Source organism: Buteo buteo, chromosome 7 (genome assembly GCF_964188355.1).
Source record: "Buteo buteo chromosome 7, bButBut1.hap1.1, whole genome shotgun sequence".
Taxonomy (NCBI): domain Eukaryota; kingdom Metazoa; phylum Chordata; class Aves; order Accipitriformes; family Accipitridae; genus Buteo; species Buteo buteo.
This window is the reverse complement of record NC_134177.1, coordinates 31,081,641-31,098,775: the sequence shown is the minus strand read 5'-3', so window position 1 is coordinate 31,098,775 and position 17,135 is coordinate 31,081,641. Positions and strand designations below refer to the sequence as shown.

The 17,135-nt window shown below is 41.4% G+C and overlaps 1 protein-coding gene across 3 annotated transcripts in view; it reads right to left on the bottom strand.

Moving 5' to 3' along the window:
- MAP3K13 (mitogen-activated protein kinase kinase kinase 13) overlaps positions 1-11,032 on the bottom strand; it is an 80,944-nt gene extending 69,912 nt beyond the window's left edge. For all 3 annotated transcript variants that reach the window (XM_075032185.1, XM_075032183.1, XM_075032186.1), the window contains exons 1-2: positions 10,974-11,032; positions 2,160-2,276 (exon numbers count right to left, since the gene is read on the bottom strand). The gene's annotated coding sequence lies outside the window, so the exon portion shown is untranslated. The remainder of the gene's footprint in view (positions 1-2,159; positions 2,277-10,973) is intronic.
- Between the last annotated feature and the right edge of the window lie 6,103 nt (positions 11,033-17,135).

The window sequence follows — 17,135 nt, the reverse complement described above, 5'->3', positions numbered from 1 at the left end:
ACTTTTTAATATTGGAGATTAATATACAGATAGTTACTTGTGCAGAATTCACAGACCGCACTTAAAATATCCTTCCCCCAAAAAAACAGCTGAAGATCATTATACAGATACATAACCATTTGCAGCCTCTTTACATATATGTAGAAGAAGATACTACAGCACTCCAAGATCTACCAGCATTTTTTGAATGTTTAGATTGCAAATACAGTACAGAAAAAAATTGTTATTTTTTCCATATGCATGGAAAACACTCAACTTACGGCTCTTGCAACACATCCTACTTTTCCGTAGCATTAGATTAGCTTCCACATTATTAGGTAGAAAGTGTGAAACATCAATAGCAAGTTCCTATTTAAAGTCTTCCAGGAGTTGTCAGTGTCTTACTACATATAACAATAGAAATTCAAAATCCAGTTGTCCCAACTCACAAAAAAAGATATTCAGGTGTCCTCAGTTTGTACCTTTGAGCACTTCAATATTACTTTTCTCCACACACAGCTGTAAGGAACACCCAGGGCAACGCACTTACAATTAATGAAAAATTACTCAGAAACAAAGTTGCTGATTCAGGAACATGGACCCAGTACTGCAAATCATTTTCCTCCAGGACTAATTTTCCATACAAACTCCCAATGGCTCCAACATATATAAATTAAGTTACTCATACATTTTCCCAAAACATTCCACAGCTCATCCTATTGATTCTAAAGAAGACACACGCAAAACACAGGCAACTAGTCAAAACAAGAGAACCTTTTAGAACTTGGTAACATCTTTTTGTCTGGAGGTTTCAGGTTTCTATCCTTTTATGCAGAATTGTGCAGAGTATACCAGAGACCAAATAGCACAAATGAACGTGAACAGTATTTCTCTCTCCAGCTACAAGTCTTTTCTTCCTCTAGTAGTAAGGGCCCCGACACTGCATCCCCTTCTATCTCTGTCAAGTGCTACACTCATGACAAGCTCATCAGCACTACCAAATCTACAAATATTTAAGTAACTCACATGGATAATGAGACACAGCTTTAAATATGCAAAAACACAGGAAAACCAAGTTCAGTGTAGGCTGAATTTCTATCAGGCCTTTTTCCTCACAGCAAAAAGCATTTACACACAAGAGGCCTCTGACTCCAATGCTGAACATTTTAGAACAATTTCTGTGCAGACAGAATGACAATTGACAACAACTTAGACCTATTTTTCACCACTTACACTCCTCTATTAGCTTTGAGTTCATAGGCATTAGGTTGCTTATACCGAAAAATAGACATATTCATTATCAATAAAGTAACAAACAGAAAAGCAAATTTATTAACCTAATTAAAAATCAGAATTAATGCTGCTAAGCAGGCGAACCTAAGCTTACATAGGCTTATGGCTTCCTTTTATATGTTATTTATTAAAGTGACAGTAAAGTCTAAAACAAGATATTTTAAACATTTACTGTTTGTCTCAGAAATCCTGGTTTTACTTCAATGTTGAGCGCAGGTCTTACGTGACATTTCCCATTTTGGTTTCTGTTATTAAAGGATTTTAAAATAATACTGTATGGTCACTGCCTATAGCCCTAAGGGGCTGAGTACACATATAACATAAAAGAGATCACAAACTCTACAAAATATAATTCTGATTTAATTTCATTCAAGCATTATGTTCCTTACTTTGGTGAAATTAATTTACTGTCTGTGATGGCAAGCACTCTTCTTCAGCTACTCTGAACGCTGATAATACCATTTGAGGTACAACTGGAACAGAACTTGAAAATGCCTTGCCTAATTTAATACATTCACCAAACTAAACAAAAGTTTGTCTGACAAACTTAACTTTCTCATCCTGCAAACATAACACCTGCATTTTCTCCACTCCCTAAAAAATACCCATGTTCCCAATGGTTCGCCTTTTTCACTAAGCACTCTAGCTTTTCCAAGAGCTTCCAAATTAATGACAGTTAATTGGTATGATGGAAAATATTACCTACTTCCTATATATTTCTCCCAATGACAAAATACATATTTTCAAGCATGCCTCTATGGGCTGTGCCAGCCCAGAAAGGCAGTTGCACACTAACCTGAAATGAGGACAGATCTGTCTTTGGGAAGATTGATGGTCAAGGCCCAAGACACTGGGCAGCTCATCTGTCACATACAAAACCTACTCACCTTCAAGACATGTTAGTTTCCAGTAGAAAAATGTGAATAGGCTCATTCTGGAAGATGTAATGGTCCATCAGTTTTTGTCGTTAACTCGCTTTGCTCTTCCTCTCAGAACCTGGTATTCTAGAGATATAAAAAGAACTTCAATTTAAAATACAGCTCTCAGATAAAGATACTACATTACATAAACATTACATTTCTTCCTGCTTTTTACCAGGCACACTGAAAGGTCATCTGAAACCAATCTGATGGGTCCAGTTACTGAATTACTATGTTGTCTTATCTCAAAGGCAGCAGCAAGGGCTTCTTTCTTTACCCTTGCAACCCTCACAGCTTACACATTTACTATCTACATTACAGTAGCATACTGAGAATTTATCCTAAAGATTGGCAATGGGGAAGTGACTTACTTAAAGTCACACTGGTGCCAGAACTGAGAATTACACTGTTATCAAAAGTCCCTTTTTACCTTGCCTGCTACATTTTACATACTGGCATATTTTACTGCACTTAGGTTTATCTCAAAAGCATGAACACTGAACTTTTCTGCTGAATTTTGCCAAGGTTCTCTTGATAATATATTAGCTTCCTTAATCTCATTAGGGACACTTGGTTCCAAGTGTGCAGCACAATCAGGGCACTTCTTAGCCTGCTTGGGATTCTGAGGAGTTTGATACACATTTGGAAAATAAGGCTGAAAAGGCAAAGCAAAAGCACTGGGAATGTAAATGAGCAAATGCCACATTAGAAACAAATTCCCTAGGAGGCTCATTTTGCAGCCAAAATAATTAGATCACTAGCAAGAATCATCCCAAGTAGATAAACGGTGTGTTACGAGATTAACGAAGGTCATGTTCTCTCATATCCAGCTTTTTAAAAAGATTTCTCCCCTGAAAACTTAACCCTAGGGCTCCATCCAAATTAAGAATTCATTGTTGATGTACATCAGTACAAACTGAATCAAAGCATGCTATATCCTGTCAAGTGCTAACTGCCCAAGGAAAGGCCACGTGCCTTCTAAGTGAGAGAAATCCGCATTTGAGAGCCACCTAGACCCTGTGACTGCTGCTGCTGGATGTTCAGAGATAACTGCCAACTCATTAAAATCCAACATTAAAAGTTTATTAAATATGCAAACATTAATGGAATTGACTAGCAGCTACTTAGGCAGACAAAATTTCAACACAGCATGTCCTGCAGTTCCTATTATCAATATTCTGTCCTTTTGGAAGGGTCTGTGAAAGTCACAACACTACTCAAGCCAGTGAAACCCTCCATCTCTTTCACATTACTCAGGTCACACTCTCAAGGTTCCCACTAGCCAGGAAGTTCAGAAAAAACACCTACTTCCCAATAATTACAGCTCAGTATATAATATCCATTTTCACTTTCACACTTGACTGCTTGAGATGCATAGCCTCCCCAAGATTTTTTTTCCCCTTTGGCCATATCTGCAGGGCAAGTACCACACCCCTCTGCAGGCTCACAGGTACAGAGGTTTTGCATATATCCCAAACTCATAGTTCTTGTTGACTTGCTGCTGGAGTTTGAAAGGACTACAAAGAGAGAAGGAGTAGAGTGTCATACAGACAATACAGATTAAAGACCACCAGCCACTTAAAAGCAGCTCTCCTGTAACTTCAAGTAACTTTGCGCACACACACGTGTGTAGAGCTCTGCTTGGAGCTACCCTTTCGCAGCTACCTAAAAAGAAGCATCAGAGTCCTCCATGCAAACAGCAACCTCAGTACATTTTGCTCCACAAAATGCAGTTTCATTCCTGGCTGACTCTGCAAAGTCCCAGTGCTTGGTGAGTATCTTAACAAACCTCCAGGTTTTTGCTGTAGAGTGACATCAGACTTGGAAGTGTTCTTCACTAATACTATCAGCATAATCCGAGCTAGCCCGGGGGAAAGGAGGACAAGGAATATCTCTCATCACACAAAGCACAAACAAACTCCTAAGAGTCTCTAATGCACCTCCAAGTGACTCTGGAAATAGCCTTGCTCTCTCAGAAGTAGCTTCAAAGAATGTCTGGAAGATTTAATCCTCTGATTATGGAGAAAAAAAAAGTCTTCTCTCAACACACAAGTATGGTGTAAGACCTCTGCCTTGGAGGTATGAGGTTTCGGAAAAAAAGACTGAAATGAAATCTTAGGGAGCCACCTGGCATGACTTAGCAGGAAAGAAGAGAAATGAAGGAGTATGAAGTACTGTGACCTCCAAAGAAAATAGTGAACTCATTGAGCACAAAGAGGGGAAACTAGCCATTTGGCCGAGCAGGTTCTTTACTACCATCTTTCCTGGTACTGATGACAGTCTCGTACTGGACAAGAGCAGGCTGTTGTAAGTGTCAAGAACTACCCAGCACCCAGACCATGTGATGCAACACAAATCTGAAATTAGGGTTTTGTTTCGGTCCTGCAACCAGATTGGCCTCCCACAAAATAGGCAGAAGGTTCAAGGATGCCTTGGCCAGGAGGGAATCAACAAAACCACCCATCCATCATCTGATGCAACACAAGGCATCACATGTTGCAGAACCTTGTGTGTCAGCCAATTTGGGCTCAGACATACACTAGCCTCCCACCTCATGAATCAGGAAGCCTGGGCTTAGATTAGATTTTTCAAAAGAGAACTGACAGTTTCTGTTAGAATGAAGGCAAAGAGATCAACTTCATGGTAATCCAGTTTCTGAAGAGGGCACTGTCCAAATCTCACATTCAGAATCTGGGGAACGATCTTTGCTGCTTCAGTGTGTTCGGAACCACGGGAAAGCAGCCAGCTCGCCAGCAAGCTCGAGGCGCTGGTCCCAAGGTCCCAACTGTTCCCTGACAAAGCAAAGGAAAGCCTGTACAAATCCTTTCATCTCTTCGGGACATCATGACGACTCTTTCTGTTGCAACTTGAGCATTCTGGCCCTAGACACAGGGGGAAAAAAAAGACTCTGCAAATATTCCCTATGGCTCTGAGGACTAGGAGGCTTCTATACAGGTATCTCCTCAGTCGACTGCCTACCTGGTCAGCTTACTGAGCTCCTGAACTTGACTGCACTGAACAGCACCCATCAACAATTTAGCTTATCTCTCCCCAGAGAGCTCTTGCCCCCAGGAAGAGGCAATGGATGATTGAACACAAAAATAATACTTGTAGCTTACAGCCAGCACATTTGTTCAATCTCTGCCCAGAGACCACCTGCAGGAGGTCTCTAATCACGAGAGCATATCAAACCAGTTAACCAGCACCAGTATTTCCTCCCATTACAGACAGGCAAGTACATCGAAACTACAGGACACTGTACCTTGAGGAATGTAAATAACCCATTAAAAGAGCGCTCTATTTGTAAGTGAAGCAGGAAGGTCAAAGCACTCTGTGTCAGCTATATGACATACTAACCTTTACTTAGGAAGATATGAAGAGAGAGAAGTCCTCCCACCAACCCTATGACTAAAGCAATTTTTAAAAATTCTCATTCCCAAAGGGGTGTCCTAATGCCACCGAGCAACACTAAAACTTTAGCATTCAGGTTGTTATAAGGAAAACTCAGAAATCAATTTGCTACCTGCTGAGGTGCATGGCACCATCAGCATGAGACCCCAGCACTATGTCTTCTCCACCTCCACCAACATTCAGGTGTTTGGCTGATCTGAAGCCAGCAGCAGCACAGGATACAACAGCACCAGTCTTCGAGGGGTACCCGAGTAGTCCAGAAACAGGGAGGGATATAATTGAGAGGAAACTTCATCGCCTTTAGCCCTAAGCCATCCTGCCACAGACCAAAGGCCAAAACTGTAGTGGCTGCAGCACCAGACACCAAATAAGACAGTGACAATGCAACTGGACAAGATAGACTGGCACAGTGACCCGGAGCTGCAGATGTCAGGAGCATTGACCTTTATCTATGAGTCGTAGGGCAAATCTGTTCAGCTAAGGTAGGAGCAGCCATAACTCACAAGTCTCTGAAATGTGGACAAGGTGTTTCCTGGCAACAATAACAAACCAACCGAGTAAAATGAATGTTTTCTCACCAACTTGCTGCTGGATGACCCCGCTAACACCCCTTTGCAGAAGACAGGATCATCTCTGACAGAACCACCACCAACAGCTGATCCAACACAGTGACACCAAAGCTGACATTGCTACACTCCCCTCTGCTCAGCTCTGAGGTTAGATAGGCTGACCACCTTCTCCCTGAGGGAACTCTAAAAATAGCATTCACTAACTCAACGAAGTCTACACCTGAATCAACCATGGGCAGAGATATTTGTTCACAGCTCACAACACAGCAGTACGCTTACTCAGTAGATGGATGCAAGGAGAAATGGAGGCCACACATGCAGAGAAAAAGAGATATCCAGACTTCAAAGATATCATAGATCTCATTTTCAGAGTCAGGAAATTAATACCCATTAAAATAGCCTGCAAGTACGGGGGTACAGCTCAATATGAGCCAGCTGGGCTAAGGAAAAACACGCTTCATCAGAAAGTTAAGAAGTTGAGGGTTTTTTCCCCAATAAATTGCCCGATGAATCATTAAAGAAAAATCTTTGTGATGTAACTATTCAGACTTATACAAAGAACACTCGTAATTAGCTCTCAAAGTAATCCTCTGACAGCCATCTGGAGTTTAGCCTAAATCTTGATCTCAGTCACACCAAACATCCATGCATCTCTGAAACATACCTGAAAATGAATCACACTACAAAATTAAATTCACAAAGTGGAAAAAGTTGACAGGAATGCTAAAAGTCTGAACCACCTTTTACTCCACAGGCTCTTCACAGACAGGTCTATAAATGCATGTTCCAGAATATCCAGAGAGTGAGCAAGGAGCAATTCATGCCCATCACAGTTAGGCAAACGTTTTCAAAATGAATTAGTAAAAAGGCAGGATTTATCAACCCAATCTTCCATCTAAAACAAATTGTTTCTTCTATCGAAACCTCAGTTTGTAGTGAAGTTGACATGACATACCCAACCTTCTTTCAATAACACAGGAGAAAAATCTTCCTAGAACTAGATTCTAACAGTAAACCAGACTTACCAAAGACATAAAATAACTTATTCCCTCACCCACGTATAAACAGCTCAAAATATCTTACTGTTAAAGGATGCAGAAATTCCTTCACCTAAAGCACCTTAGATGACTTTTTTTTTCTGCTAACAACCTCCTGATTAGCTTGAAACTCCTATTCCCCACAGCAAAGCATTCAAGAATGATACACACCACATCACTAAGGAAAAAAATTTATCTCATCAGTTCCAGAGAAATTCTTCTATTTTCAATGCAGTTTAGCAACCAGATTTTAGACCTTTGTAAGAAAGCCCAGAACAGCAAGGAAAGAGGCATGGAACAGGCTGGAAATACTAAACCAGTTACACTTAGTTGATATTTGAAAGTGAATCTTTGCAAGAATGAGAAATGTTTATTTTTTCAAGTGATCACATGCATATAAAACACAAAGAGCCTTCTACATTGGAAGGCGTGGTCCCAGAGACGAGACATCCTGACAGCTGGCACACAGAATTTCTTCCAGCCAAAGGTATGTCTAAGTATAAGCAAGAGCAAGATTAGAAAGGACCACCAGACTTGGCACCAGCAATGAGACCCCAAATTCTAGTCATTTCACTATCTACAGAGAAACAGGGGACTGTCACCACCCCCCAGGTACTAACGTAATTACCTACTCACATCATGCTGCAGCAACTACCAACACTGGGCATGAGTATTCTACAGGAAGGTTTATGCTTATGTAGTTAAAGACTACACTGCAAAAAACACTAACATTTTTTACATCCTTATTTCACACTTTCTTTAAATGGTATTTTAATTAATTTTTATCTTCAACAGAGACAAGAAAGAAACAGAGGAATTAATTCTACATTTAATCGGTTACAAGTGTCACCAAGCTGAGCCTCATCTGTGATCACTAGCTGCTTCTGTGCACAGCTAGACTAGCTTCAGTTTGGTAGGGGGTAATTTTAAGTTGTCATTATCTTTGCCACAATACCTTTCTCCCAGCTTCAGCTTTGGCAAGGGTTACACAAGACCAAAGTCCTATACAGCAAGTCAATATTTAACTTAAGCACTGTACTGTTAAGACCCGCCTAGAGTATTTGATATAGTAACTTATTAAATCTTACACTATCTTTTCTAACAAAGAATAATAAAGGGCAATTTACCTTCTTTATGAGAAGTTGTAAAGATAAATTCTACAAGAACAGCAGTTAGATTCAGCTTTAATAATTTTAATAAGGGACCTAAAAGGAAATGTTTCCATGAAAGGAGTTCTAAACAATATGACATGTACACCGCAGAACAGGTTCAAGACAGGGGCAGGAGCCACAGTGCAAAAATCATTTAAAACTAAACCACACCAAGTTCTGGAAATTCAGCACTTTTTCAAAAAGTAGTATTTTAACACTGCAATTAAGCCATTAAACTATGTCACAAAGGCATATATAAAACTTTTGGACATTACAAGGAGAAGTATTTATTCTCTACTAAATATCTCAATAAAATCTATTACGTGCTGTACTAACATAGACGTCAAAATAATACAATAAACAAAAGACTGATTTTTTTTTTTCAGGCCAATTGTTCTTAGTCTTAGTGAAGCTCACCAAACTGTTTAGATGCCAGAAAAATTCTTTGCATGCCTCTGATGTAAATAAAGTTTTGCTAATAGTCTCATCTTTTATCATCTTTTTGGACAGAGATCTTTCTGATGTCAGAAACAGCTGTTAAAATACAGTTCATACTACAACTGAGAGCAATTTTTTGTTTACTACATCTGTTTCAATTCTTTATCCACCTGTTTTTTGTGTCTAAATGCAATTTCTTTACTTACTGCTAGTACTCCCATCTTTACATTTAGCAAAACTGCTTTTGTTCTCTAAAACTGAACATCTGTTTTAGCAATGATTCCAGTGGAGTTATTGATGATAATCACCACAGGTAAATTTCTAAAAATTCTCCAGTTCTTCATTTGTAACCCTCCACATGCACCAGTTTGGTCATCACCCAGAAGTAAACCTTTTCAGGAAACAAAATAAAAAATATTTCTACTGTAAAAGAGTGGAGGGGGGGGGGGGCTAAGAATATTAGCTATATCATGAAATAAGGAGACAGACAGTATTGCACAGCTTTCATCTAAAAAAATATCAAAACAAAACCAAAATAAAACAAACAAACAAACCAACCAACCCAAACCACAAACACTAGGCCAGCTCACCTCTCCAGGGAAGTGCAGCCTCAGGGAACACTTTCACAAGCAGCTTAACTGATTTTGATGCATAACACTGCCTAAATGGGTGGACCTGCCTCTCCCTGTTATATATACTAACATGAGCACAGACACACAGTCAGCTCCATCAGTTCATTTTCTGTATGGCGCTAATTACCGACTGGTTTGACAGATGAATCCAGCCAACCACACAGCCACTTATACCTGCACACGAGAGGCCATGAAAACGGACAATCAGAGGGATGGAAAAGAGGTGCAGAGGGCTACTCTTTTCAGCAGTAACAGCATGTTAAACCTGCTCCTTGAAATTCCACACTTACTGATACATATAGTTATCATGAAAATGTAACCTCTCACATCCCAAATGCCTGCTTGGAGCAATCAGATCAGGAATCAAATACATCTCCGAGTGAATGCAGAAAGTATTTATCTTTATTTTTTCACTCTGCTTTGAAGATGAGATCAGTATGTTAAAACCAGTCTACCTCTGAAGCAGTAAAACTAGAGGATGAAAGAAGAACAACTGCAAACGAAGTCACAACAAGGTCTTAGTCGTTTCCAGTAGCAAAACTCCCACAAAGCTCAAATGAGAAAGGAGGCTGACAGGCTCCTATCCGTTTTCTCTAAAGGTTTTATTTTCACTGTACTATGCTTGCAAGTGTTACTTATATCCATCTCCATCCATTTAGCAAAAATAAGCTAGAGGTACTAGATTCTGCCCCAAGAACTGCTTCTCCCTATAAGGCGGCAAGATGCTGTCTTCCTTCACAGTTTTAAGTGCTGCACTTCTTACCAGTTATCACTTTGTTTCATTCTATCGGGCTAAGCCAAAGATAGTCCAACTGAAGCATCTGCTAAAGCCATCCCTTTCACTCTTCCAAACTTCCGCCAGATGAGAGAAGCATCAAAATTACTACACTACCTTTTTTTTTTTACTGAACAGGGCACAAAACCATAGAAGCTTGTGCTATTTTTTTTTTTTTTTTTTTTTATGTCAACAGCCTCTAGGACGTTGTGCTCAGACAGGATTACGGTAGACGCCACAGTCTTAACTCGGTAATGATCTGCTTCAGATTCTGTCTGGAGATTTACTTAAATGCTTCCTCCTTCCCGGGAAGAGGAGATAATACCCTGCGATTGTTCATCTGCCTCAAAATAGGCATTACCAACACCTGGCTTCGTTATAGGGCTGAGAAACTGCTAGCGCCACGGATAACTCTAACTTCTTTTTTTAAATGCGTAGAACTCCTTTTTTTTTTTTTTTTCTTAAATATGCAAGCATGGAAGCTACGCGCCTCAAAACAGGAGGGGACAAACTCTGGCTCGGCCCGTGCAAAGCAGAAGCGACAGCCGGGAGCAGCGGGACGCTCGCAGCCCTGCGCGCCCAGGGCTCACCCGGGAAGCACCGTTGGCCGTCCCGAGAGGAGAGGCGCCCAACGCTCTCGGACAGCGGCCGGCGGCTGAGGAGCCAGCCGGAGCCCCTCACCTCAGGGACGACCCCCGGTGTCCGCGCCGCCCCTCCCGCTGCCTGAGAGACAGGAGGACCCCGGCCCGGCCGGCCCCGCCGCGTTACCTGGGCACCGCGTCCGGCGCCGGCAGCACCGCCCCGCTCAGCACCGGCCTCGCCTCTCCCCGTCACTTCCGGGGCCGCGCTCCGCTCCGCCGCCAGTAGCGGGGCGCGCAGGCGCAGCGGCGCGAGGGCGGTGGTTGGGCGTGGTCGGGGGGGTGGCGCCCACGGGCGGGCGGCGGGAGGCCGTGAGGCGGCTGGTCGTGGCGGGCGGCGGTATGCCCGGAACAGCTCGGTCGTTTCTGAGGGGCTCCCCGCGGGCCAGTAGAGCGTGTGGGAATCCCAGCTGCCCCGGGCAGGCTGCGGAGAATCAGGACTCTCGGACAAGGGACGGGCCCCAGCCAGGCCTCTCCTCGGCCTCCAGAGCAGTCAGTTTGGTTACCTGCGTAGGCTGTCGTGGATAGATAGCACTGCACCAGGTTTGTGGCTGAGTGCAATTAGGGCAGGCAAACCGCCAAGCGGTTTTCTTGTCATCTGAGGTTTTCCCTGGTTTTGAAAATTTAGTGATACCAACCCCAATAGTCAGGTAATTTTTCAGCCAGTTCTCTCAAAATACTAGGATGCAGCCTACGTGGCCAAACTGGATATTGAGGTGCCAGACTTTGACAGATGCTTTTAACATCGTACTTCACTACTGGACAGAAAAGAGTTTCATTAGTAGTAACGTCAATAAATCAACCAGCAATCTGGAATGGAGAGCAGAAACATTTATTGATTATGTACACCTTTTTATCATTATTGACAGTTTTACTGTCTCCTTCAAGAAATGGCCCTCTACAATTACCAGTGTTGCTTTTATTCATTACAAGTATATGAACATTTACATCATACCTGTCTTCTGTATAAATTGCCTGGCATTCTTCATGTCTGATTCCTCAAGTTATTCCAGTGTGTTGCATTGTTTCATGGTGACACTAATACAGCACAATAGTACCTTAAACCACATGTAGATGCTGTGAATAAGGGGACTGTAATCTTGCTCTTTAGTGGTTTTCTGTGATGCTTCTATCGTCTTTTGTAGTATCTTCATTTGCTTATAAGGACAGCCACATCGCTTTAGCACTAAGGGAATGCAATACTTTGAACATTAACAAAGCTTTCTGAAACCGTTCTGAATTTCCATTCACACTTCTATTTTCTGCCAGTCAGTTTTACGTTGGGATAGCAAAGGGAGTAAATTGAGTGGGAAAGATGAACACTAATGTCCATACTACTGTTCATGGGGATGATAGCAAGCATCCTTTGTTTGCTGGCTTCACAGGGGGGCTTTTTGCATTGCTTTTGGTGATATTGTCCACTGTAAACCAGCACATGTAGTATAAATAAAAAAAAAAATAAAAAAAGGCAGCAATACCTGTAAGACAGCACTAAGTGCTTATGTTTGCTCTCATTTTAAAAAACTCTGAAACACATTCCCCACTTTTATTTCTCCCCTAGTGGAAGTCGTAACATTCACGTCACTCACTGCGATTTGCACACTACGATTTGCAACGAGGGACTATCGTTGCATATCACTCCGCTCTCTCGCTGGTTTGTCATGTATCATCAATACAAGAGGAAGGTCTCTCTGCTTGCACAAGCAATACCAAGGCTTGCCAGGAGGTGTTGCTTTGAAACCACACAAATATCGGAGCTTAAAAATCATGAAAGAGGCTTGGACTATTAAAAATAACCGACAGATTCTTTGTTCTGGTGGGGAGAAGTCAAGGTCCTCCATTTGAAATGGTAATTTTTTGTTTAAGACAATTTAAATCGGAAATGCATAGAGTAGTAAAGAGAGAAATAAATGCTCAACAGGGGACCCACTTGATGGGAAATACTGTGGGTTTGTACATTGCTAACAAATATGTCACAGCAGCTTTATGTGTGCAAAACTGTCAAGTTTTGTCAATCTTGTCTTTGCAGATCTGGATGATAAAAAAAAAATATATATATATGTATAGATATTTTACAGACCTGATGCAGTGGGGATTTTTAGAGGGGTAGCCTGGTTTCAAGAAGCCAAGGAGCCGAGTAAAGCCTCAGTAAGACAAATAGTGGTCCTGCTCAGAGAGCTGTGTTGCTGTGCTCTCCACAGCTGCACACATGCATTTTAAAAGAAAATGAGTTGTTTCTTTCTAAGGGGGAGCGCAATGTTGGATGTGCAACTGTTCTCCAACTATAGCCCTGTTTTTAAGTACATATTAACAGTGACAAATGTAATTATGCGTTTAATTATGCCCAGCCTTGGTCTAGAAGACAGAACAGGAGGCAAAGTTTCCAAGACACTTAAAACCTTTTTTGCTAAAGGAAAAAATGCCTCTAAGGATACCCAGCAAGGAGGAAAAGTTTTTAAATATGGCTTTATCACATCAAGCTCAAACAACCTCCATTGCTAAAACAAGCTAAGGCTCTTCAGCAGAAATTTAAACTCTGGAATATGACAATAACTTCACAGCCCACAATATGCCTTGGTGTGTAGATGTAGTTACCACACTTACTCCAGCTGTGCCTTTCAAAGAGCTATACATACCAGCCCTGAGGCGACGAACTCCAGCTCACTGAGGCTCTAGAAGGCTGGTTTTGGAGACAGTTTAGAAAAGGACCTCACAGTTAGCAGAGGAGGTCACCTAAGGGTGTGTATAAACAAAGGAGCCTTTGAAAATTATTTTATGATCAGACATTTACTAATATGGTTTTTTACCACAGATGAAGGTATTAGCCAGGATCAAAGAACAGTGTACCAGACAAACGATTATAAAGTTGAAGAGTTCAACAGCTCTTTTTACACCAAATAATTTTTTTAAAGCCAAAAAAATTTTGAAAAAGGTGTAGCTGTACAAGAGAAAGCAGAAAACAGTTGGTGAATTTAGCTGGCCCTCTGAACCATCGTTTCAGCAGCAGGGTGTAATTCGGGACTGATGTTTAGACCAGCTGCTGTCAAGAACAAATAAGTTTTCAGAGCTCCTACCCCTCTCAGCACTGTGACCACGGGATTTACCACAAAAAACTCAGATCAGATTGTACAAGACAACTAGTCAAACCTTCCATATTCCTCAGAGGTCGTTGCAGCAGAAATACTCTACTCCTACAGCTGGAACATCACTGCAGACCCTCCTTTTCAAACACCTCTGGGGTCAGAAACAGACTTGTGCAACTAGTGAAATAATCATTTTCCAGGAATTTTTGTTCTGTGTGAATACATTTATAACAAATTAAGCTGCCTCTGCTGAAGTACCTTGCATCAATGATTGTCATGGTTTAACCCCAGCCAGCAACTAAGCACCATGCAGCTGCTCACTCACTTTCCCCCCCACCCAGTGGGATGGGGGAGAAAATCAGAAAAAGAAGTAAAACTCATGGGTTGAGATAAGAAAGGTTTAATAGAACAGAAAAGAAGAAACTAATAATGATAATGATAACACTAATAAAATGACAACAGTAATAATAAAAGGATTGGAATATACAAATGATGCACAATGCAATTGCTCACCACCCGCCAATCGATGCCCAGTTAGTCCCCAAGCGGAGATCCTCCCACCTCCACTCCCCCCAGTTTCTATACTAGATGTGACGTCCCATGGTATGGAATACCCCTTTGGCTAGTTTGGGTCAGCTGCCCTGGCTGTGTCCCCTCCCAACTTCTTGTGCCCCTCCAGCCTTCTTGCTGGCTGGGCATCAGAAGCTCAAAAATCCTTGACTTCAGACTAGACATTACTTAGCAACAACTGAAAACATCAGTGTTATCAACATTCTTCTCATACCTAACTCAAAAACATAGCACTGTACCAGCTACTAGGAAGACAATTAACTCTATCCCAGCTGAAACCAAGACAATTATATACGGGAATAAAAATTAACCCAAGTCTCCTATAAATAAAGCACTTGTTTGTATCATTCAGCACTTCCTGAACAAGGCTGATGATCCCAGGAATTTGTGGAAGACTTGACAGACTCATGTTGTTCCAGCTCAGGAAGAAGCAGGATTCTTTTTATTTTACCACACCACATTCTGAGTGGTTTGGAAGACAAAGCACAACATTCACATTCATTGAAATCTGTCCTTTGGTGAATATCCCTCCTTACCATTTCTAGTAATGGAGTCTCTAAGGATTTGATATTCCTGTTTTGAGAAGCCTTTTCTTTCTCTAGAACTGGAATGGGCACCCAGGTATGTTTTCTGAGCATTATCCTCCACTACGTAGTCAAAAGACCAGTAATCAAAGGGATGACAAAACTTAACAACCACAGAGGAATGTCCACAATCTACTTCACTGCCTGCCTTGTCCTGTTGAAAGAAAGCGTTTCATTACTACTCCAACTTTCTTATGCAAAGTTAAGCCTCTACCATAATCATAGTTTACTTCTGAAATGGCATTGGCTGCCACAGACAAGTAAGAGTAGAGCTGTCCTCCAGCAGAGGATGAAGACATGAGCAATTTTAGATATGCAATTTTAGCTGTATTTCTCTTTGTATAGCAAGATATCTTTCCTTTTGGCAGGCCTTAGGGCTAGAGAAAGCTGCCACCATGTCTTGTGGTTTCATAGTCAACAGCTGTTTTTCATCAAAGTATAAACTGCCAGACAGTCTGCAGGGAAAAGCCTTAGAAAGAGAAGTGCTGGAGATCTGTACAGGCTTTTGGTGAGTTACTCAAAAGCTTACGGAAGGAAACTTGACCATCTTGATTACATTTTGTCAAGGTTAAGTGCACCAACAGGCTCTGCAACCTCGATCCCCACCCATGGCTACCTGTGCTGAAGATCAGCTCTGATATAGCAGAGCTGCATTGCCTCGGATGAGACTGCTGTGAGAACGGAAAAAACAGCAAGAAGCCTAATCTGGGGCCCATGCCCATGCACTCTTCCTCCATTGGTCTGGGAGTTGCATTTAAGCTCAGACCCTTGTGCTCGGTCCTTATACAACTCAGCATAGAAAAAGCTCTGAAGACTTTAATTTCCTCTGCTGTGTACACTCAAATGCACTTCCTCTTCTCACTACCAAACTCTATTTATCTTTAAGGAAGAAAAAAGGCAAACATAAAGCTTACAACAATAAACCTTCAACATTTACTGGAGCCTTTCCATGACTCTGTAGAGCTTTCTTTTCCCAAGAACTGTTTTCTTCTGTGTTTATTCATGCTCAGAAGGGTCCTGTTTTGTTAGTTGTATTATTAAAGGACAAGTAAAATAGACCTGTAAATTATAAACAGAAAGTACAACTCAGAGTGATCTTTGGTTTCATTCTGGTCAATAAAAATACAACAGATCAGTTAGCTCTCTAAGGCGTAGTTTACACTGTTTTTATAAACTCCCCAAACATACTGTTTTACAAGCAAATTGCAGAGTATTATCCCTGGTTTGTGTTTTTTTTCCTTACATTACTTAACAAGTGACATAAGAGCTGTAGTGATTGACCACAACAGCAATAACAATAAAGGCCGTTGCTATGAGCGAAGACTATATGTTTGTACAGACCTTTCTGTATGCATAAATCAAGTTCTAAAATTATTTATACCTGTTCCAGACCAGGTGAAGGAGCTGCAGCCTTTCTGCCCAGCGGCTGACTTGTAAAGGCCAAGAGGTATAAAGGAGAGATTGTAGAGCGATAAAAACATTTCAAGCAAAGCTAACTTTCCACAACAAACCAGTTAGGATAAACTGCACCTCACAGATTAAACCAACACCCTACAACCCACAGGGAAAGTCAGGCCTCATTACACACCCATACCTGGAAGAACGTTGTGTGGTTGTTGGGAGGGTTTTTTGGGGAGTTACTGGGAGATTCACCCCAGTCTGGGGGTTGGCTCTGACAGGTCTCTTACCCAGCACTGCGAGCAGATGTAAAAATTCATCAGTTCTTCAATGTACAGGAATTTTCCCTCTGAAGAACCTTTTCTTTCCCTTGAATTACACTTTAGTGCAAAGGATACATTTTGTAATATTAGAAACTACTTTTTTTCCCCTACCTTTTAGCTTTTTTTACAAACTGATAATTTTCTAAGTAAGATTTTACAGTGTGGCAAAGCTTACCACATCCTCATTTCATTAGCTTCCCTGTATCAATTAAAACAATCACATGGGCTTTGGCCTCTTGTGGAGTTTTAAGCAGGACCAGCCCTCGTGACAAATGGTTTCCTTTTAAACACCAAGAGCATGTTGTGTACCACTAAGCCACGACAATGTTCACAT